Source organism: Antechinus flavipes, chromosome 1 (genome assembly GCF_016432865.1).
Source record: "Antechinus flavipes isolate AdamAnt ecotype Samford, QLD, Australia chromosome 1, AdamAnt_v2, whole genome shotgun sequence".
NCBI classification, from domain to species: domain Eukaryota; kingdom Metazoa; phylum Chordata; class Mammalia; order Dasyuromorphia; family Dasyuridae; genus Antechinus; species Antechinus flavipes.
In genome coordinates this window covers 292,632,620-292,656,030 of record NC_067398.1, presented here as the reverse complement: position 1 = coordinate 292,656,030, position 23,411 = coordinate 292,632,620, and the positions used below count along the sequence as shown (strand labels likewise).

At 35.3% G+C, this 23,411-nt stretch overlaps 1 long non-coding RNA gene across 1 annotated transcript in view; it reads right to left on the bottom strand.

Moving 5' to 3' along the window:
* Positions 1-23,411, bottom strand: part of LOC127538811 (uncharacterized) — a 69,363-nt gene that overhangs the window by 31,439 nt on the left and 14,513 nt on the right. The window contains exon 2 of the long non-coding RNA XR_007947762.1: positions 12,437-12,613. This is a non-coding gene — a long non-coding RNA (uncharacterized LOC127538811). The remainder of the gene's footprint in view (positions 1-12,436; positions 12,614-23,411) is intronic.

Here is a 23,411-nt window from a genome sequence, read left to right as displayed (position 1 = left end):
AAGGAAATTGTACCAGAAAAAGGGTAAAGTAGGGGTACTACATCTCATGAAGAGGCAAAGGAAACCTATTGTATCTGAGAGAAAGAATGGAGGGGGGTGAACATAGTGTGTATCATACTCTCATCAGAATTGGCTTAAAGAGAAAAATATTAGACTTATTCAATTTATGGTGAAACTTCTTCCATGTCATTGAAAAGTGGGGGGGGGGGGGAAGTGAAAAGAGAAGGAGTAAGCTAAGCAAAAGAGAATATAGAAATTGTGAGGAAAAGGGGAAACATACTTGAAGCAGGATGATATATACAGAGTAAAGATAAAAGGTTGGAGCCGAATCTACTATGCTTCAGGTGAAAACTATTAGCACAATCGACTATATCAGTAACCAACCAAACAAAAACCATATGATTATCTCAATAGATGCAGAAAAAGCATTTGATAAAATCCGACATCCATTCCTAATAAAAAAACACTTGAGAGGATAGGAATAAATGAACTTTTCCTTAAAATAGTCAGGAGTATGTATTTAAAACCATCAGTAAGAATCATATGTAATGGGGATAAGCTGGAACCTTACCCAGTAAGATCAGGAGTGAAACAAGGTTGCCCACTATCACCATTATTATTCAATATTGTATTAGAAATGCTAGTCTCAGCAATAAAAGTCAAGAAAAAGATTAAAGGAATTAGAGTAGATAATGAGGAAACCAAGTTATCATTCTTTGCAGATGATATGATAGTATAAAGAACCCCAGAGATACTACTAAAAAGCTATTAGAAATAATTCACAATTGTTGTTTCCCTCTTCTCCTTATGTGCAAATCATCATTAGGTTGGAATTTTTGCCCATGAAATGTAGTGTAGAGGAAGCAGAATTTGGATATGGCAATATTAACTTAGGAGCGAATGTGTTCACAAATATTTTTAATTTTTACATCTGAATGAGATTTGGGTGAAGATCTACTTTAAAATTACCTTTTTCACACAGTAATTTTGTTTTCCACTACAACATATGCATTTGCTGCTTCTGTATAGAGAGCTAGGACCACAGGTGAGACATGAAACATCACAGTGACTAAAAATAGTGACTGCAAGAAATAATAAACTCGATTAAAACATGAAAAAAAAAAAAAGAAATAATTCACAACTTTAGCAAAGTTGCAGGATACAAAATAAATCCCCATAAATCCTCAGCTTTTTTATACATCACCAACAAAATCCAACAGCAAAAGATACAAAGAGAAATTCCATTGAAAATAACTGTCAAAATATTTGGGAATCTATCTACCAAAGGAAAGTCACGAATTACATGAGCAAAATTACAAAACATTTTCCACATAAATAAATTCAGATTTAAATAATTGGAAGAATATTACGTGCTCTTGGATAGGCTGAGTGAATATAATAAAGATGACAATATTCTCTAAATTAATATATTTATTTAGTGCTATACCAATCAGACTCCCAAGAAACTATTTTAATGATCAAGAAAAAATAACAACAAAATTCATATGGAAGAACAAAAGGTGAAGAATTTCAAGGGAGTTAATGGGAAAAAAAATCAAATGAAGGTAGCCTAGTTGTACCTGATTTAAAACTATATTATAAAGCAGCAGTCACCAAAATTATTTGGTATTGGCTAAGAAATAGATTAGTTGATCAGTGGAATAGGTTAGGTTCACAGGACAAAATAGTCAATAACTATAGCAATCTAGTGTTTTATAAACTCAAAGATTCCACCTTTTGGGACAAGAATTCATTAATTGATGAAAACTGCTGGGAAAACTGGAAATTAGTATGGCAGAAATTACATGGACCCACCACTTAACACCATATACCAAGATAAGGTCCATGATTTAGGCATAAAGAACAAGATCATAAATAAATTAGAGGAACATAGGATATTTACCTCTCAAGACTTGTGGAGGAGGAAGGAATTTGTGACCAAAGAAGAACTAGAGATTATTATTGATCACAAAATAGAAAATTTTGATTATATCAAATTAAAAAGCTTTTGTACAAACAAAACTAATAAACAAATTACCCATGCATATGTACTGTCAATAAAAAGTTATAATAGAAATAATAATAATAAAAAAAAGAAATTAAAGCAACAGGAGCTGTATGACAGCAAATCTAACTGAAATGTATGAATATTTACAAAAAATAAATTGGCTAGGTTAACAGTAGAGGAAATAAATTATTTAAATAGTCCCATTGTCGGAAAAAAAAAATTGAACAAGTCATTAATGAACTCCCTAAAAAAAATCTCCAGGGTCAGGTGGATTCCCAAGTGAATTCTCCCAAATATTTAAAGAACAATTAATTCCAATACTAAACTATTTAGAAAAATATGTAAAGAAGGATTACTGCCAAATTCCTTCTATGACACAAATATAGTACTAATACTTAAATCAGAAAGAGCCAAAACAGAAAAATAAAATTACAGACAAATCTCCCTAATGAATATTGATGTAAAAATGTTAAATAAAATATTAGCAAAGAGATTACAGCAACTTATCAGGAGGACAATACACTATGACCAAGTGGGATTTATACCAGAAATGAAGGCTAGCTTAATATCAGGAAAATTATTACTATAATAGACCATATCAATAACAAAACCAACAGAAATCATATGATAATCACAATAGAAGCAGAAAAATTTTTTGACAAAAGATAGCACTCATTCCTATTAAAAACACTAGAGAGCATAGCAATAAGAGAAGTTTTCCTTAAAATAATAAGCAGTATCTATCTAAAACCTATAGCAAGTATTATTTGTAATGGAAAGAAGCTAGACACGTTCCCAATAAGACCAGGGGTGAAACAGGGATGCCCATTATCACCACTATTATTCAATGTTGTATTAAAATTATTGGCTTTAACAATAAGAAAAGAAAAAGAAATTAAAGGAATTAGAATAGGCAATGAGGAAATAAACTATCACTCTTTGCAGATGATATGATGATATTCTTACAGAATCCTAGAAAACACCCAAAAACCTACTGGAAACAATTAGCAGAGTTAGCAAAGTTAAATAAACCCACACAAATCATCAGTATTTTTATATTACACTGACAAAGCCTATCAGCAAGAAATGATAGAAAGAGAAATTCCATTTAAAATCACTATAGATGGGGCAACCAGGTGGTGCAGTGGATAGAGCACCAGTCCATGAAATCTGAGTTCAAATCTGGTCTCAGACATTTAATACTTCCTAACTGTGTGATCCTGGGCAAGTCACTTAACCTCAGCAAAACAAAACAAAACAAAACAAATCACTGTCGACAAAATAAAATACTTGGGGGGGAGGGATCCTACTTGCCAAGACAAACCCAAGAACTATATAAATACAATTATAAAACGCTTTTCACAGAAATAAAGTCATATTTAAACAACTGGAAAAATATCAGTTCTTCATGGCTAGACTGAGCTAATATAATAAAAATGACAATTCTGCCTAAATTGCTCTACTTGTTCAGTGCCATATCATTCAAATTGCCAAAACATTATTTTATGGAACTAGAAAAAATAACAATAAAACTCATCTGGAATAACAAAAGGGCAAGAATATCAATGCAATTAATGAAAAAATACAAAAAATACAAATCTAAAACTATATTATAAAGCAGCAATCATCAAAACCATTTAGTACTGGCTAAGAAATAAGACTTAGGGATCAGTGGAATAGATTAGATACACATGACACAATAATCAAGGCCTATAGCAATCTATTATTTGATAAACCCCAACCTCCAGTTGGGCCTGTTCTTTCCTGGGTGCTGCTCTCTCCTAAACCCACACATTAGAGTTGCATCATGTACTGTTCCTATCTGTCTCATCTAAACTGTTCTTAGTGCTGATATCTAACAGATTTCAGTTGGAGTGCAAAGCTGAGGTACTCTTTTTTCCCCATAAAATGTAGTAAGGTTGGATTTTGCCATTGCTTTTTTAGTCTAGAGTTCCTAGATTAAGCTTCCATTTTATTAGGGTCACTTGAGATCCATTTTACCTCTTGTCTGCTAAAGTACAGTGATTACAAAACTTTTCCCTCATAAAGACAGAATGAAATTTCTTTTAGTCTACAACTGAGGCTATGACCAACTTTTGTTGTTTTGTTCAGTCTAGATTTTGGTCATATGTGATTCTTCACCACGCTATTTGGGGTTTTCTTAGCAAAGACACAGGAGTAGTTTGTTGTTCCTTCTCCAGCTTGTTTTACAGATGAGAAACTGAAGCAAATCAGGTAAAGTGACTTGTCCCAAAGCACATGGCTAGTAAGTGTCTAACCCAGATTTAAACTCAGGAACAGAAGTCTTAATTATGAAACAGCGGTAACATATTTACTAAGAGTTTATAGATCTATGGTTTGGGCATGCATTAGATTGTTGTTGTTCATTTTGTGTCTGACTCTTTGTGACCTTCTTTGGGTCTTAGCAAGTAGTTTGCCTTTTTCAAGCAAAAGTTAAGTGACTTGCCCAGGATCACACAGCTGGTAACTGTCTGGGACCAAATTGAACTCTGGTCTTCCTGACTCCAAATCCAGCTCTCTATTCACTGAGTCACTTAGTTGCCTCATGCATGGGATTAGGACCCAGTTCATTTAAGATGGGTAAGGGAAGAAAGTTTAAAAGAACAGAGTTCCTTCATTTTGAGAACTTATGAATTAAATTCTCTGACTTTCTTCATGGTGTAGATTAAATTCCTAGGAATACTACTGTTAGGCATTAAAATAACAACATGACAATACCTGGATTGGTTTTGAGATCCACTCCAGTCCTTTGAAAGTCTACTAAATATCCACACTGCTCTTGTAATACTTTTTTTAAACTACTCACAGGAAAGTGAATAAAACCTGTTGCAAATAAGCCCTAAATCAAGGTCAGACCATAAAAGCAAAAGCCACCCAGTTTTACAGAAGAAAAAGTGAACCCATACAAAAGTGAACCCATTTACTTTAGATTGATTTCTTTATTATATGTGATAATTGATTCTATGAACCACCTACCTATATTCAATGAGTTATGAATTTAATGGATTGTTACAATGGCTTTTTTACAAATTCCTAGAGATCACTTAATTAAGAGGAGAAAACCAGGTGTGGTAAGTGACTTGCCCAATGTCACAGTTAGTCCGTAGCAGAGCCAAGATCAAAATCTGTCTTTTGCCACTTTCCACTATGCTACACAGTCCTTGGGTTTGGTTAGGATTGTGAGGCTGCTTTGTTCTTTGAGATTAAGATAGACCTAAACTTTATGGGTGGGACAAGTTATTTAGCCTCTTGGCTCTACTTCCTTGCTCAATGTTAGGAGGAAAACCTGGGAATAATAATGATGGCAACAAAATTATCTCAAATATATTGCTTAGCTTTCCCCTTAAAATCACCTCTTCTAATTTTCCCATTTCTTTCCCAGTATTCTTTCCTAGCATTTAATAGGTGGTGCAGCAGATAGATTTCTGGACTTAGAGTCAAAAAGTCCTAAATACAAATCCTTCCTTAGGTACTTAGACTAGTTATGATTCTGGGCAAGTCACAAAGTTCTGTCTGCCTCAATCACCACATCAGTAGAAGGGCATAAATCCTTCCTCATAGAACTGTTATGAGAATTAAATGAGTTAATGTGTGAAAAGTGCTTTGCAAACTTTAAAATACTATAGAAATACTTGTTTCTCCATTTATCTGATGGTATAACCCAGGCAATTCCTTTATGTCTTGGAAGACAATTTCCATTTCATGCATTTTATGATCTAGTCAAACTGGTCTACTTGCTGTACTTCATGTGACATTTCATCTCCCATAACCATGCCTTCACAAAGACTGTTCTAAACTGATTTTTGCTCCTTCTTTCTTAAAAAATCCTGATTTTCTTTCAAAGCTCAGCTCAAACACCATTTACCACCTGAGGACTTTACTGCTCTCCCCTCTCCTCATTTGAGAGGGCCTTTCTTTATCCAAATTAGTATATATTTTTTTATATAAGATTATGTGTCTACTTATATATTCACATGTTGTTTCCTCCTTATGGACTCCTTGAGGGAAGGGACAGATTCTCTCTCTTTTTTTTCTTTATGTATTCAGCATCTAGCACAGTGTCTGAAATATAAGGACTTATTAAGCGCTCACTATAATCCCTGTGTAGGTTTATAACAATATGTACATTTGGTGGTGAGAGGAAGAGGGATATTCTATCAATACTCTTCTTCCTTATGTTATTTCACTTCATCCCTTTTCTTTTAACTAATTATGTTCTGTGGCTGACTACTTAAAAATAACACAAGAGAGACTCCCGGACTGTGATTTTATGATAACTGCAGACTCATGGAATTTTGTCAAACTAGGGTAACTTAACCTGGGGGACTCACATCCTATCCCTAGGTGTTACATTAAAAAACAAACAAATTTCACAAAGGATTCTACTCCAGCCAACTATCTTCACTTCTCCCCAGACAAATGACCTTTTAAAACTTAAAGATTCCCCTTCTTTTCTGTCCTGTAGACACTGCCTTCCCTTTGATGATCATCTCTAATTTATCCTGTTGATATCTTATTTGTTTACTTGTGGTTTCCCCATTAGACCATGAGATCCCAGAAAGCAAAGACTATCTTTTGCCTTTCTTGTTTCTCCAATGCTTAACACAGTGCCTGACACATTATAAGCCCGTAATGGATGTAGGGTGCTTGACTGCTGGTATTGCTTCAGCAAAAGCAGCACCTGTGTCTGAAACTGACCTTTCTTTTTTCTTCTTCTTCTTCAAGCACCACAAACCTATCATGCCAATATTTTCACATTTTCTTGAGCTTCTAAATAAAATCCCTATTGTGGTTTTCCTCTAGCTTATAAGTCTCTTGTTTGCTTTTCTTTAGTCAATCAAGAGAAGTTCTCTAGTGTCAGTCATTCTTGTTGTTAACAATGAAAATAAATCATGACAAAGAGATCTCCTTGGATAGGTAAGCTCCATTTTAATTTAACTAATGCTTACGGGTTATGGAGAGTCAGGAAAGATGTCCATCCAGTTCCAAGCAGTATCTCAGCTCTCTCTAAGGGCTTTGAAAAGCCCTTTCATTTTAGGTAGTTAACAAAATATTATATTGCTTTTTAAATGTTACAATGACTTAATGTCTAACCTCCCAGGCTAAGCTATAAACTCCTTGAAAACAAGGATGGCTAGATGTTTAGTTTTAGAATCATAGATTTAGAATGTTAGAGTTTAAAAAATTAAGCTGGTATAGTTTTTAAATGAGGAAACTCATATGCAGAGAAAATAAATATTCCTGATTGCCAGATTCCTAGTGCTTTTTTTTCAATCTTCTCAAAAAGCCTAATAAAGGACTATGCACATAGTATAGATTCAATAATATTTTTAAAAGGAAGATTGTTTTTAATGTGGAGTTTTAATATTCTTCAAAAACTTTATAATATTGAACTAAATACATGTAAAGAAGACATTCCCTGGAAGCTAGTAATTAAACTGATTTAATTTCACAAGGATTCAGTAAGCATCTACTATGTATGATTAATAATAATGATAAGCTAACACACATATAGCTCTTTAAAGTTTATAAAGCACTTTATAAAATTTCATTCAAGCCTCACAATAATCCTATCAGTTTGTGATATTATTTTTCTTCATGGGGAAAAGTAAATACAAGATACTGAGATTTAACACAGAGACTATTTTTTAAAGAAGACCACAAAAGCCAGGAATAAAGATAGCATGTGAACACTGTCAAACTTTTTCCAGAGTTCGGTCTAAGAAAGACAGAGTTAAGTTGTATCTATGGGCTTATTCCTTCTAAGAAGGAATACATGGAATATGTATATATGGATGCATGGAAGCTCGGGGAGGGTTTGGCAGCAGATCTTATAATGAGGTAGAATCACATAATGGTCTTCTCAGGTAATCTCTGGGCTGGGCTATTTTTCAGAAGGCATATCCATAACCAGATCTAGTGTTTGTGAGTCAGTCTATATTACTTCTATAGCATAATAGGGAAAGTTCCAGGTTCAGCAAAAGAATACTGTAAGGAATTTCTGGTATGACCGGCTTAAGGAATGCTCAGTTTGTCTTTTGCTTGACTGATTCTGGGTCTCAGAGTAGTTTGGTCTCCTCTGGATAGTGGGGGAGTTTGAACAAATCAAAGTGTTAATAAAAATTATTAACTGCCTCAGTTTCAGAACACCAAACTCTTATCAAGAATTTTAGTAACTATGGTAATATAAAAGAAGACAGCCCCCAAACCTGAGGTCCATCAACTTGCTTTAAAAATATTTTGCTAACTGCATTTTAATATAATGGATTTCCTTTACAAATCTAAATGTTTAATTTTATGTATTTAAAAGCTTTATTCTAAGATGTCAATAGGCTTCACCAGAAAATCAGAGGGGCCTATGATTCATAAAAAAGATTAGGAACCATGCTTTAAACTTTGTACATAATGAATGAATTATTCATTACCACTTCTTAATTATTCCAACTACACTAAATTCTGTAGATAAAGAAAGAAGAGGAAGTTACATCCATCTTCAAAAAGAAAGCTATTAAAGTGATCTTGGACTATAAGTGACCCTTATAGTTGGAAATCCTTCTATTAACATGGCTTTCTTACTCAAGGTTTCTTCTGAAATGTCCTACCAGGTTTAGTTCCCTAAACTCCCTGTCCTTCTGTTGTTATGAGCCAGAACTTGAAACAAGGTGATAACTCAAGGGAGATGTTAGAATCCTAGTGTTAACTCAATGGAATTGATACAATGCTTATTGGTTCACACCTTAGAGTGAATCCTTACAAAGTGATAAGTCAGTTGCCTAATTTAGCATGGTACTTAGCAAATTCTCTACCTCGCTAATGTATTTAAGTACTCATTGGAGTTCACAAGTATGGGAGATTCACAAAGTTAATTTTGTAACTTTATGAATTCACACTTCCCGTAATCCCTCTCTCAGAGGAGGAATCAACTTTTAAGAGATCATATATAAGAAGCTGACAGAGTCTCAGAGTCGGAGCATTGCCAGGAGTCGGAGAGGAACACTCTGGGACAGACACAGAGCACTCTGGGAGATTGAGAGCCAGAAGCCCTCTCTCGGAGGCAAGACAGATTCATTCCATCTTCCACCTTTGTGCTGGCTGGAGGCTGAAGAAAGCAGAGGCAGAAGCAAAGGACAAAGCTGCAAGAGTTCTTAGAACCAAGGAGAGAGAGAGGCCTCTAAGAAAGCTAACCGGGCTTGGGAAGAGATAAGAAATAAACGTTTGGATTTTATCAGTTGGCTGTATTTGAAGTAATTATTACTCAGAATCGAAACTAAGGCTGCCTCCAGAAAACCTCCCCGAGAAACCTGCTCCGAGAGAACCATTGTATTATAAAAAAGAAGAGAACACCACATTCTGTGATCATTCATCTAGAGTAAGGATTCTTAGGAAAGCAGGATCTGGTTTTTTGCCTTTCTTTGTATCTCCAATACATTGCACAATACATAGCACATAGTAGGCCCTTGTAAGTGCTTACAGATTGACTGACTTAATCTGGGGACCACAAACGTGAGACCATGATTTTGGATAGGGGGGAAATACATATATATATATATATATATATATATATATATATATATATATATTCATCTCTACCTGAAATTTAGTTTTTTTCAAATACAAACATAAGTCACAAACATTTTTCTGAGATAGAGATGTTGTATACTTAACCAAATTACCAAAAGGATCTATGCCACACAAAAAGGTTAAGAACTCTGGGTAGAGAGTTCTTTATTAATTAATTACTCTTTATTAATCAGAGCCAGAAGATAACAGATTTAGAAATTGAAGAAACTTCAAAGATCATATGTGCCAATCTTCTTATGATTTACACAATAGAAAACTGAAGCTGAGAGAGGTCACATAACTTCTTCAGGATCACACAACAACTAAGTATCAAAGATAGGATGTGAACCCAGGTCTTTCTGACTTTCCAAGTACAGTATTACTCTATCCACTATATCACATTGCCTTTAATCCCCCATCCAGGTTACATTTGCTTTTAGGTTAAGGAATCTTTCACCTTTTACTGATTTCTAAACTTGTATGATTACAGAACTTCAATTCAAGGCAGTAAGCCTTTGGAACCTTGCTAGTGGCTGAGACTACCTAACACAGAGTTCAGACCAGAAGTACATTGCATCCACTTCTAATTATTTTCCCCCATATCTTGCCATTGCCAACATAACTTAATGCCTATCTGCTCTTTCTTCCCCTTCTTCTCTTTACTATTAGATCTATGAGTATACTGCTGTAGTTCAGTAAGTGACTCCCTGGGTGATCTCATTCTGAAATATAAATTAAGAAGATTTCAGAGATACTGTCCTAGATCTTGCACTTTTCATCATCAGTCTTGCAACCTATTGCAATATGTTGTATTAGAAGAATTGGGAAGAGGGAATATAAATGATATGCTCACACCATAGCCTCCAAATATAATGTCAATTTCTCATTCCATTCATCTGGCTCAGGCTGAAAATGTATCTCAAATACTCTAGCTCTTAGACACACTCTCATCCTCAGGAACTCTTAAAGAGTTATATTATATTATTATATAGTTATATAGAAGTTATATTAATACAACCACCAATTTTCCATACATGCCACAGTGATAACTGCTCTCAAGTTAGCCTCCAAGTTTAGATACATTAACCCTGAGGCATTTCTAAATATTTCTCCCAGCCCCCATCAACGAATCTTCCCATAAAAAGTTGGTCTACTTCTCTCTTCTCCATAAGTTCTGTAGCATCTTCAGCTCCTGAAACTTAGAGAACAAATTTATTCTAGATAATAACTATATTATTATGGTTAATTTGTAAGAGAAAAAGCATATACAAAAATGTTGTGGCTGTCTTTCAAGAGCTCAAAGCATAGGAGCCCTTTGATGGGGCGAGATGAGTGAGGCAGGAGACTCATAGAGTGTGAAAAGAGCTCCAGTTTATTATACTGTACAGCCTTGTTGATATACATTTTTGCAAGTATTATCAGCACGTGAACAGTAGGCAATCCACAATCACCATTCAGAGAAGCAGCTCATGGGCTTTGAGTATGCATGATATCTGCCAATGGGAGGAAAGCCGATCCAGCAATTCAGCAACTCGCTCATAGGCAAGGGGCCCTGTTCAGGCATCCCTGTTTATGTGGCCACTGGTTGTGATCCTCCAGCTTACTCATTCCCATGATCACAATTTATTGCTCCTTGCTCAACAAATGCGTTTTGTGGCAGAAAACTTATTGTGCACCAAAGGTCGAGGTGGGTTCAGTACTCCCTCTTGGCAGTGTCCCATAACTCAGCAATTCACCCTTTTTATCTTTTAGATAAAAGTCCTTTCTTGAGCTTCAACTTCTGAAAGAATGGTGGAGAAAGATCTATAAAATCATCCTAATATTACAGGATAACAATAAAGCAGTATCAACATAACAACACAAAGGGCAATCCATGATTCTAGTTTTAACTATCATGAAAGAGGTATTATCAAACCAAAGTTTGATTTTTTCAGCAGTTTTATCTGGATTTAAATCTTCATGGGAAGCTTTCTCTATATCAGATGCTAATTTATATATACTTTCTGTCACCTTCAATTGTATTATTGAGAAATAAGCCATTCAAATGCCTTTAAAAACTGTCCCAATCATAATCTTGAGCTGTATGATTATACAGAAAAAGGATTATACAAACCTTTGTACATCTGTAATCACATTGTAATTGAGCCTAGTGTTTCAATAACTCTACTTCTGCTCCTATTTCCAATGATACTTCCCTTAAATCTTTTATCCTCTGATACAATTGTTCATTTATCTTAGACTGTTGGGCAAAACCCACTAAAACATTCCTAGCTAGTTCCTCTATACATCTAGCTTGTACTATACTGTTTTGTACATTGCAAAAGAGCATGATGAAACTATAAGTAGAAATACCTAATATGACACAACTGATGTATCTATTTTTTCTAATGGGATTAAGGTCTGTTTCTCACTTTTGACAGGAAGCATTGATACATGAACTCTAGTGATCATAAATACAGTTGATTTTCAATTTCAGTATACAATTCCAACAAGTAACATTGTAAAAACCTAATGTTTCTTTGGTAACAATTACAGTCTCAATGCATATTTCCCTCCCAGACAGGCTTTAGTATTCAACTGGTATTCAATTCTCGCACCATTTGTCCATGAACCAGGGTCCAAGAGGGTTTTCCACGTGCCAAACTGCCGACACAATTCTTAAGTGACCAGAATGTGTCCCAGGAGGCTTGTGAGAGACCAACCTGACATCCTTTTATGTAGACACTGCTGCAACCCTCCCACGCGGACAAGGGTGTTGCCATGACAGGGTGTCCCCTGCATGCCATAGTATGTGTCACATGATACCCCATTCCCTTAGGCTATGATAGGTCCATCATGATAGCTCACCTTTTGGCCTCTGTTGCCAATCCTGAGTGTATGTAACACAAACCCATATATTTAGAAAGCATCTTGGGGGCATGTCTTCTCCTTTTTGGATGGTCACCTTTTCTTCCTTCTTTTTCTTTTCTGTTTTATGGACAACTCTGAGATGTCCAGTGGGAATCCACTGCTGAAGGTTTTCTCCTGTGGGGATACAAGCACATCTTGCCCTCACATTAGAATCCTATAGGGGTCCCTCCCATCCTTCAGGGCCCTTTTTCATTACCATGGTCTCGTTCTTTGGGATCTTCTTAATGAAAATGGGGTGTTACCTTTTAATGATTCTCTGTCTATGTTCACCAAAGAATATTTCATAGCTGGACTTAAATCATTTGAATCAAATTTTACGTAATTTATTGTGTACACCATTTTATCTATATCTTTCTGAGTGACCCTACCTCCACCTCCCTCTTTTTGTTTTTTGATAAATCTCTTGAGGATCTGATAAGTCCTGTCTACCATGGCCTGTCCTCTAGGGTTGTAAGGAATCCCAAAAATATGATATATGGAGAATTTCTGTAAGAACTGTTTTAATATTCTTGAGGTATGTGAGGATTCACTATCAGTCTTAATCATAGAGGCAAACAGTGAAATAGGTGATTTGTAACATGTGAAGCAGCTTCCCCTCATTGAGAGGATGCAGATACAAAGCCTGAATAAATATTAACTGTAACATGAATGCATGTTTTTCCCATATGTGGCCTGTCACCTCTGGGGTTAGTCCAGCCCTACGGGTCTTTGAGAATATGGTACACAAGCTACACATCTTTTTACTATGCTTGCTGCTTCTTGCTGGGATACCCCATACAATCTCTGAAGGGATCTGGCAGACAGATGCAAATGTTCATGAACTTTTATTGCTTGTTCTAGAAGGCAGAGAAGAATACATTGAGTAAGCAGACCACCCACTATTTTATTCCCTTCAAATATAGGTCCCAGCCCATCCATATGAGAGCAGATGTGCATTATATGAAAAAATTACATTATATGACTCTCATTAAAATCACCTCTTGTGCCTCCTGAAACAATAAGAGGATAGCCTTTACATATGCCATTTCTATTCTCTGGATCACCCAAACTGCATAGTGATTATCTGAAATAATATTGATGGGTTTGTCTATTTTCAATACTTGTATAATGGCATACAACTCATTTTGCTGTGTAGAGGTATAAGGTGTAGTAAATACATTAGAAATGTCCAATTATGGGGAATATATGACTGCTTTATTTTGCTTGATGGAATCAGTGAACACATTAGGGCCTTTAAATGGATGTATTTTTGTTTTTATGAGAAATATCCATTGTCACTGTTCATCTCCGAACAAAATGGCCCAGGTTTCCTGAGTAGCTATTAAGCAATCTAACCTATCCTTGTCTATGTTAATCCATATAATTTCTTTCTCTCCTGTTAATTGGATCATTCTGAGCAATGTTTTCCTTGCTATTTCAGTTGTCATGTCTTTTCTGTACAACAAATACAGGGGCGTTCCATGGGCTATTTGTTTCCTCATTATTTCCTCATTTTAATTGTTATACTAATTGATGTAAAGCTACTGTTTTTTATTCAGTCAGGGGCCATTGCTTCACCCATACTGGTGTGTCAGTAATCCAAGTCATTTTTAGAGTGGTAGAAGCCGCAGCAGTAATGACCCCTCCTAAAAATCTGTGGTGTTTTCCACCCCTAATTGGTGTATTATATCCCTACCCCATAAGTGAATATGAAAGCCTTCTATTATTAAAGGAAAAATAGTTCCTGTCTTTCCATTTTTTTTTGCCAATTTACTGGTTCAGTGGACATCAAAGCCTTCTTATTGCCTCCTACCCCTGCCACTCTATTGTTAGCTAAAGTCATAGGACACCAAAAGGGCCATTGAGAAGCAGCCACCACAGTTCTATCAGCTCTAGTGTCTATTAATTCTTCAAACTGTTGGTTATTCAAAGTAAGGGTCAGTATCAGCCAAGTGAGTTTGATAGCCTTTGTAAAATATGTTTGTACAATGGCCTCTGAATTTGGACCCATCTGTGGGGCTAATACACATTTATTATCTTCTGTTTTCACTATAAGACTATTCCTTGAGCTATACATTGTCCCTTGTTAAGATATGTTTCAATATTGTCAGTGTTAATCATAGTTACAGACACAGGCACTTCTTCATATATTTGTATGACTGGGATAGCTAATGAATACTGGGATAGTGGAGGATTTATAACAAGGATTTTTAATTGTTTTCCTCTTTGATACTGTTGAATGGGCTTCACAAACAGCATGAGGGGATAGGTGGTAAATAATCATTGCTTTGCAACAATCTGCATTACAATTCTCTCATAAAAAAGCCTTTAATGTCCTATTTACACCTCCTTCATTTCCCATGGCCTTAGCTTCAGCATCCTGTAATTGAGCAACAAAATCAATGAAGGGCTCCACAGTTTTTTGTCTTATTTGGGTAAAGCTTTCCTTTTCACCCTTTTCTACAGGAATCTTACTCCATGCTGTTCTGGCACATTGGGATATTGAATTTGATCTCCGTCTGCATGAGCCCTAGTGCCGCTAAATTGTTCAAAGTATAACTTCATGCTTGCTTCTGGAGCAACCTGAGTGGCAGTCAATCAAGTCTGTTCTAAAAATTCTGTCATCCAGAAGCCTGGCCTGGAGTCAACACTGCACATGTGAGTGCTTTCCAATCATTGGGGGACAAAATTGCCCATGACATTGTTTCAAGATGTAACATAACAAAAGGTGCTTTGGGCTCATATTTATGAACTAAATCTTTAAGTGGGGTTAGAACTTTAAAGGGAAGTGGTTCATGTCTGCTCTAGCTCTGTTCAGGCATCCCTGTTTATGTAGCCGCTGGCTGTGACCCTCCAGATTATCATTCTCATGATCACAAATCATTGCTTCTTGCTCAACAAGGGCATTTCTGCAATGTGACAGAAAACTTATTGTGCACCAAAGGTCGAAGTGGCTTCGGTAGGGTCTTGGCAGGGTCCCATAACTCAGCACAAAAGAGCAAATTAATTTTATATCTATCTATATTACTTTACATACATATGTGTATGTATATATATGTTTTAAATTTTGCCCTGTCTCAGACTCAATGATACTTTAGCTTTCTAATCTTTAGTCTACAAGATCCTCCTTAGATCAGGGGCATCTACCTTCTGCTTGACCCCTAGAAGCATGATGCCAAAATATACCCCCACAGACTTTTTGCTTTTCTTTCCACATGAAACTCATATGTTTTCTAAAATTTTACTCTCAGCCCGTTAGGATGCTGTTACTCACCCATATTTTTTACTTTAAATCACTTATTTACTTAGAAATCTCTTTACTCTTTCTCCAAAAGAGGGCAATAGGTCAAAGAAAAAGAAAAAGAAAATTAACAAATTCATTTAGCTTTTCTTATCACTTCAAAAAAGTAAAACATACCATCAGGGATCCAGGATCATTTTGGTCAGAGGCAAATGGTAGCAAAGGGAGGAATATTTGAAAACTATTCTAGTGTCATTAGAGAAGAAGTGCCCAACTAGAAGATGGGCCTTGAACCTGGATCATTTTGCCAAAAGACAAGGATTTTCAGAGACAGTGCAGAGCTTAAATGAAATAAGTAGAGAATATTTCTTCAGCAGCCCTGAAAATTGTTTCAGGTTTATATAGTTTTAAATATCCACCTTGTGGTAGAATACAAACAGTTGTTAGTACTTCCTTTGTTTGTTGTTCTCAAATGAATGTTTGGGGGGTTGTGCAGCTATTAACATTCCTTTTGGAAGTAAGAAATAAAGATCTGTACCATATCTAATTCATGCTTTATATTATGTACTCTTTATTTTTCCCCCTGACAATCACTTTTTGGGAAAACCAAAATATGAAGCTAATGAATGGAAAAATTCAGTAGAGGTCAAATAACTAGACTGAACCCAATTTGGACCAGAGGCATGAAACCAGAGAAAATGAGGCCCTCAGTGATGCCTTAACATTAGATTACCTCATCATACCTATTCTCAGAGCTACCTATACTCTCTGAATTAGGAACAGATTCATTTCTTTTTTGTTTTTTCCTGTAAAATTCAATCACATTCTGCAGTCCTTTTCCCAAGATCTACTCCCTCCCTGTTCTTCCCCATATACAGACTGAACAGTCTTGACAAAGCAAATTTGGAACCAGATTCCCTTCCTACTAAGACAAATTCCCTTTCCTCCCACTCACTCTCCAAAATAGATATGCATTTCCCTTTCCTCAATGGCACATATTTCTACAGAAGAGTGAGTGAAAACTGCCTTTGAGTTCACAGATAGAAGAAGTTTTCTCAATTACTCAGACAGGTAATTTCTGCAGTGAATAATATGACTTATAGTCAACAGATTTCCCATCTGCCAGATGTCCTATCCACAGATACAAATTTAAAATATTAATTGGGCTACCATGTTCTGAAAGCTGTAGCACTCATTTCTTTCAACTTTCAGGTGTATTTTTAGGTCCTTGAAGCATCTGTTAACAACAAACATATAAAATAATTAATTCATCAAATTTGAATCCTGTGAGGTATGGTTACTACAGAGATTCATATACTTTCAAGCTTCTACAAAATAGGTTGACAGGTCACTGTCCTTCCAAAGCAAACTATACTTATTTAAGGATGTACCAGTTTGGGTTGTCCAAAACATTAGTACCAGGTTATATGACTTTCACCACAGAACTCTACAGTTCCTGTGCCTAGTAGACTGCTCAAATGAAAAATGACTGCAAAATGAAACAATAACTTTTTCAAAGGTGACACACTGAAGTGATCACTAGGTGAATTAATTGCTTCCTCATATATGTTAATCTACTTCCCTATCCCTGTGCCTTTCTTTTGGTTGACCCACATCTTTACATGTCTTCTGAAATGCCTAATCTCCAGGATTTAGGCCAAATGTTACCTTCTACATGATTCCTTTCCTAATCCCTCTAATTATTAGTGCTCTCCACCTCCCCTCCCCAAAAGCCAACATGGTATGCATGTGTGCATAAAATCATCTATATAGAGATAGAAAATAACATATAAAAATATATAATAGCTAATATTTATATATTCACAATTATGATCTCATTTGAATCACACAATAATCCTTGAGGATAGATGCTGTTATTATCACTATTTTACAGATGAGAAAACTTAGGCAAAGAGATTAAGTGATTTATCCAGGGTCTGAGGCTGGATTTGAACTCAGTTCTTCCTGACTTTAGATTCAAAACTCTATCCACTGTGCTACATAGCTGCCAATATGTATAATATATACATATATGGAATATATATATATATATATATATACATACATAGTTTACCCAACAGAATGTAAGCTGTTAGAGGACAGATTCTATTTTTTTCATTCAGCTCCTAGCACTGTGCTGGACACATATGAAAACAATTAATGTTAATAAGTTGTTTGATTAACTGATAAGTGGTTCATTTTTCAAGCAACTTACCACTTCACCAGAATTAATATGAAGAATGCTTTTTAATGTAAAAATTTTCATGGCTCCCTATATCAATAAGTTATAAAATTAATAATTTTTTGATTAAGAAACTATCTGATGAGGAAATCCATTATGAGTTCTATAATATTTAAAATTAATTTATATATTTTAAAATTGTACTGACATATAAATATATGTTTTAGCTCTTTTAGTTTTGGACTCAAAGGTAAACTTTCTTTCTAGGATTTATTATATGATAAGACATTACATTCTTTTTATAGAATCATAGGTTTGGAGTTAAAAGGATCCAAGTTGGACCACAGTCATTAATCCAATCTCTCTTGTTTTATAAGTGAGAAAACTGAAACTCGGAGGGGTTAAGGAGTTTGAGCAGTTACAAAAGGAGTAGAGAATAGAGATGGTGTTTGAACCTACATTTTCAGAGTCTAAATTTATTGTTCCTTCCAGTATTTTACATTGGTTCCTATATGGGATAAGATGAGTGAAGACAGTCTCGTGGGAATATAACCTTAATTGTGACTTGAGAATTTATAATAACAAGTAGAGCTATAGCTAAAAAAAAAAAAAAAAAAAAAAAAATTACAGTTGTTCCTTCCCCCTATTTCCCACTACTTTTTAATTAGCATTTAGGTATCTCTCTCTTTTTTTTTTTTTTTTTTTGATTTTCAAAACATATGCAAGGATAATTTTTCACCATTGATCCTTGCAAAATTTTATGTTCTAATTTCCCTCCCTTCCTCCTACTCCCTCTCCTAGATGGCAAGTAATCCAATATATGTTAAACATGATAAATATATATGTAAATCCAACATAGACACATGTATTTCTATAATTATTTTGCTGTACAAAAAGGAAAAAAAAATGACAAAGAAAATAAAATTCAAGCATGCAACAACAAAAGAAGTGAAAATGCTATGTTGTGAGCCACACTCAGTTCCCATAGTCCTCTCTCTGTGTGTAAATAGTTCTCATCATCACAAGATTATTGGAACTGCTCTGAATCATCTCATTGTTGAGAAGAGCCATATCCATCAGAATTGATCTTATTATAATCTTATTATTATAATTATTATTTATTATCTTATTATAATCTTATTTTTGCTGTATACAACGAAATCCTGATTCTGTTCATTTCACTTAACAGTTCATGTAACTCTATCCAGGCCTCTCTAAAATCATCCTCCTGATTGTTTCTTATAGAACAATAATATTTCATAACATTCATATACCATAATTTATTCAGCCAATCTCCAAGTCAATGGGCATCCACTCAGTTTCCAGTTTTTTGATGCTACAAAAAGGGCTGCCTTAAGTACCTCTTTTAAAGGCAATTTATTCTTTTATTTCTGGGATAGATTTCCTAGATTAGAATGTAAGCGTAGCCTCTCTCAAACAAGGGGAGAAAAGGCCAGGTGAGAGGAAAGGAGGTTTCTGTGTTCAAGCTATGTAATCTTATGTTTTGCAGTTTTTACTTTGCACTCCTTTTACACAGACACCTTGTCAGATGGGAGATGCCCTTTCTCTCGAGATTGTAATAACCCCTCTTTTGTTTTTTCTTATTCTCAAAGTCTCTGATTGTTTTTTGGTCATTACTGTCCCACATAGTTTGGGGGCTCATCTGGGATATTTCCTGTTTGTGAGGGGGCTCTCCTATACCGAATCCTTGGGCAGAGTTCTCTGGTGATCCTTGGATGTGGCTCAGGAACTTTCACTCCAAAGAGAAAAATTTGGAGAAAGCAAAAATGGAAGTAGGCTAGTAAAGATAGAGGATTAATTCAGCCCAGTAGATAAGCCAGCTGAGAAAAGTATGAAATCAGTCAGGTAAGTTTTGTAGCACAGCCCAGATGAGCAAGAACTGATGAGGAGGTGAGAAACTATCTTTAAGAGGTCTTTCCTCTGCCAAGCAACTGGTGAACCATCTCGGTGCTGGTGCTCCAACATCTTTGACAGCCCCCCTCCCAATTTCTGGCATGGAGGGTGGGCTAGTCTTTGGGCCACAGATCTGCAGCCATACACCTGAGTCCAAATTTCTCTGATTCTCTTCTCCCATGGTCTTAAAGCCCACAAATTTCTTAAAACTCAATGGATGGACGTGAAAGGACAGCTTTCTGTCACCTTAAATTTTAGGGCTATTTGTGTTCAAATTGGAATTCTGATTCTGAAATTTTATGAGATTATTACTATTAACTAGTGTGTATCAAATTGTGAACTTATTTATTCTGGTATAAAATTTTAGAAATATGTGTGCATTAATACTGAAGCATTGTTACTAGAAATTTAAATCTGTATTTGATTTGGTTTTAAGTTAAAAATTTTGAGTTCTCTGGTAACTTACCTAAAGGTCACATGTTTACATCTCCTAATTAGATAAAATATATTTAAGCTACTATGTTGCTTACTAAATTGTATACTGGGCAATTTGTAAAAATTGTATGAACTATCTTTACCATTTTGTCAGCCCAACCGGATATGTGGTATAAATTTTGTGAAATTTAGCTATTTAGAATATTAATCATAAAGTCTGTCTTGCTGTCTCCCTTTTACAAAGAAGAAAAAGTAAGGAAATTTGGTATATAGGGTATGTGTAATTGCAGAACAAATTTTACCTGGAAGGTGTGTACTATGTTTAAAGACAAATAAAAAGGTATTGAGGAAGTACTCCTCCAGAGGGAGGAAGCCTGGCTCCAAAATGACACCAATAGGGAAACTGAGATATAGGGGATGAGTAAAAGCTTTCCCCTGGTCTCTGTTGCATTAAGAGGGGTTAGTGGAATAACTATGGAACTATTTATACCTAAGTAAAGACTATTGATTATGATAATTGAACATATTTTACTTCTAAGATTATATAAGAAATAATGGGGAGGGATTGCAAATTGAATGGCAATTCCATACACCTGGACATATGCCCTTATCAGGGAATATGGAAAGAATGAATTGCATTCTTAAGAAACGAATTAGTAAATTAATGGTAGAGACTAAATTGCCTTGGGCCAAATGTTTGCCTATTGCTTAGTTAGAAGAATTAGGACTTTTCCCAGAAGTGATCAGGGACTTTCCCTGTATGAGATACTGTTTGGTTCATTTTTATTTTGAAGGGGGAAAAAAAGGAAAGATCTTCTTTTGACACAAAAGATAAATTTTTTATATAGAGAATTGACTCTAATTTATAAGAAATCAAGCCATTCTCCAATTGATAAATGGCCAAAGAATATGAATAGACAATTCTCAGATGAAGAAATGGAAACTATCTCTAGCCATATGAAAAGATGTTCCAAGTCATTATTAAACAGAGAAATGCAAATTAAGACAACTCTGAGATACCACTACACACCTATCAGATTGGCTAGAATGATAGGGAAAGATAATGCGCAATGTTGGAGGGGATGTGGGAAAACTGGGACACTGATACATTGTTGGTGGAAATGTGAATACATCCAGCCATTCTGGAGAGCAATTTGGAACTATGCTCAAAAAGTTATCAAACTGTGTATACCCTTTGATACAGCAGTGTTTCTACTGGGCTTATATCCCAAATAAATCTTAAAGAAGGGAAAGGGACCTGTATGTGCATGAATATTTGTGGCATGTCTCTTTGTAGTCTCCAGAAACTGGAAACTGAGTAGAAGCCCATCAATTGGAGAATGGCTGAATAAATTATGGTATATTAATATTATGGAATATTATTATTTGGTAAGAAATGACCAGCAGGATGATTTCAGAAAGGCCTGGAGAGACTTACATGAACTGATGCTGAGTGAAATGAGCAGGATCAGGAAATCATTATATACTTCAACAACAATACTATATGATGACCAATTCTGATGGACATGGCCATCTTCAGCAATGAGATGAAACAAATCAGTTCCAATAGAGCAGTAATGAACTGAACCAGCTGCACCCAGTGAAAGAGCTCTGGGAGATGACTATGAACCATTACATAGAATTCCCAATCCCTCTATTTTTGTCCACCTGCATTTTCGATTTCCTTCATAGGCTAATAGTACATTATTTCAAGGTCTGATTCTTTTTGTACAGCAAAATAATTGTTTGGACATGCATACTTATATTGTATTTAATTTATACTTTAACATATTTAACATGTATTGGTCAACCTGCCATCTGAGGAAGGGGTGGGGGGAAGGAAGGGAAAGATTGGAACAAAAGGTTTGGCAATTGTCAACGCTATAAAATTACCTATTTTTATTTACAAGTTATATAAAAAGCTACAAAATATTTTTTTAAAAAAAGATAAATTTTTAAGAAATTATATAGTTCAGCCCTGAAGTCAGGAGGACCTGAGTTCAAATCTGATCTCTCAGACATTTAACACTTCCTAGCTGTGTGACCCTGGGCAAATCACTTAACTCCAATTGCCTCAGCAAAAAAATAAAAAATTATATAGTAGAAGTGTCCTCATTCCTTTTTAGCCCTTAGGAAACAAAGATTGCTGATCCAGACAATACCTTTGGAGTTTGCAGTTTATAGGAGAGTGGGTATTTACTAAGTCCTGGAAGAAGCAGAATGGAAGGACCTTACCAGATAACACAAATGAATGAGACTGCAGTCTGGAGGCTGAGAACATCAGGCATAAATGATCTATGGAGGAACCTCAAGAATGGATTGTGAAGGACAATTTATAACCTCTAAAATTGACTTTGAACTTCGGAATGTTTTGGTGAGAGGGGTGATTAATTGTGCTTAGAGGAATTTTAACAATATTGATGTTGTACCTGTTACTTATATGTTCAGAAAATGTAGAATCTCCTCAATTGGAGGAAGTTGAATTAATTTTTTTTTTTTTGGCTGAGGCAATTGGGGTTAAGTGACTTGCCCGGGGTCACATAGCTAGGACATTTAAGTGTCTGAGACCAGATTTGAATGCAGGTCCTCCTGACTTCAGGGCTAGTGCTGTATCCACTATGCCACCAAGCTGCCCCGAATTAATATTTTTTTAGGATGAAGAAATTATTGTTTTTTTATTATAACTTTTTATTGACAGAACATATGCATGGGTAATTTTTACAGTATTGTCTCTTGCACTCACTTCTGTTCCAACTTTTCCCTTCCCTCCCTCTACCTTCTCCCCTAGGCAGATAGTCTCATACATGTTAAACATGTTAAAGTATATTTTAAATACAATATATGTGTGCAGATCCATACAGTTCTCTTGTTTCACAAGAAAAATTGGATACAGAAGGTAAAAATAACCAGGGAAGAAAAACAAAAATGCAAATAATCCACATTCATTTTCCAGTGTTCTTTCTCTGGGTATAGCTGATTCTGTCTATCATTGATCAATCGGAACTGAATTGGATCTTCTCTTTGTTGAAGATATCCACTTCCATCAAAATACATTCTCATACAGTATTGTTGTTGAAGTGTATAATGATCTCCTGGTTCTGCTCATTTCACTCAGCATCAGTTCATGTAAATCTTTTCAAGCCTTTCTGTATTCATCCTGC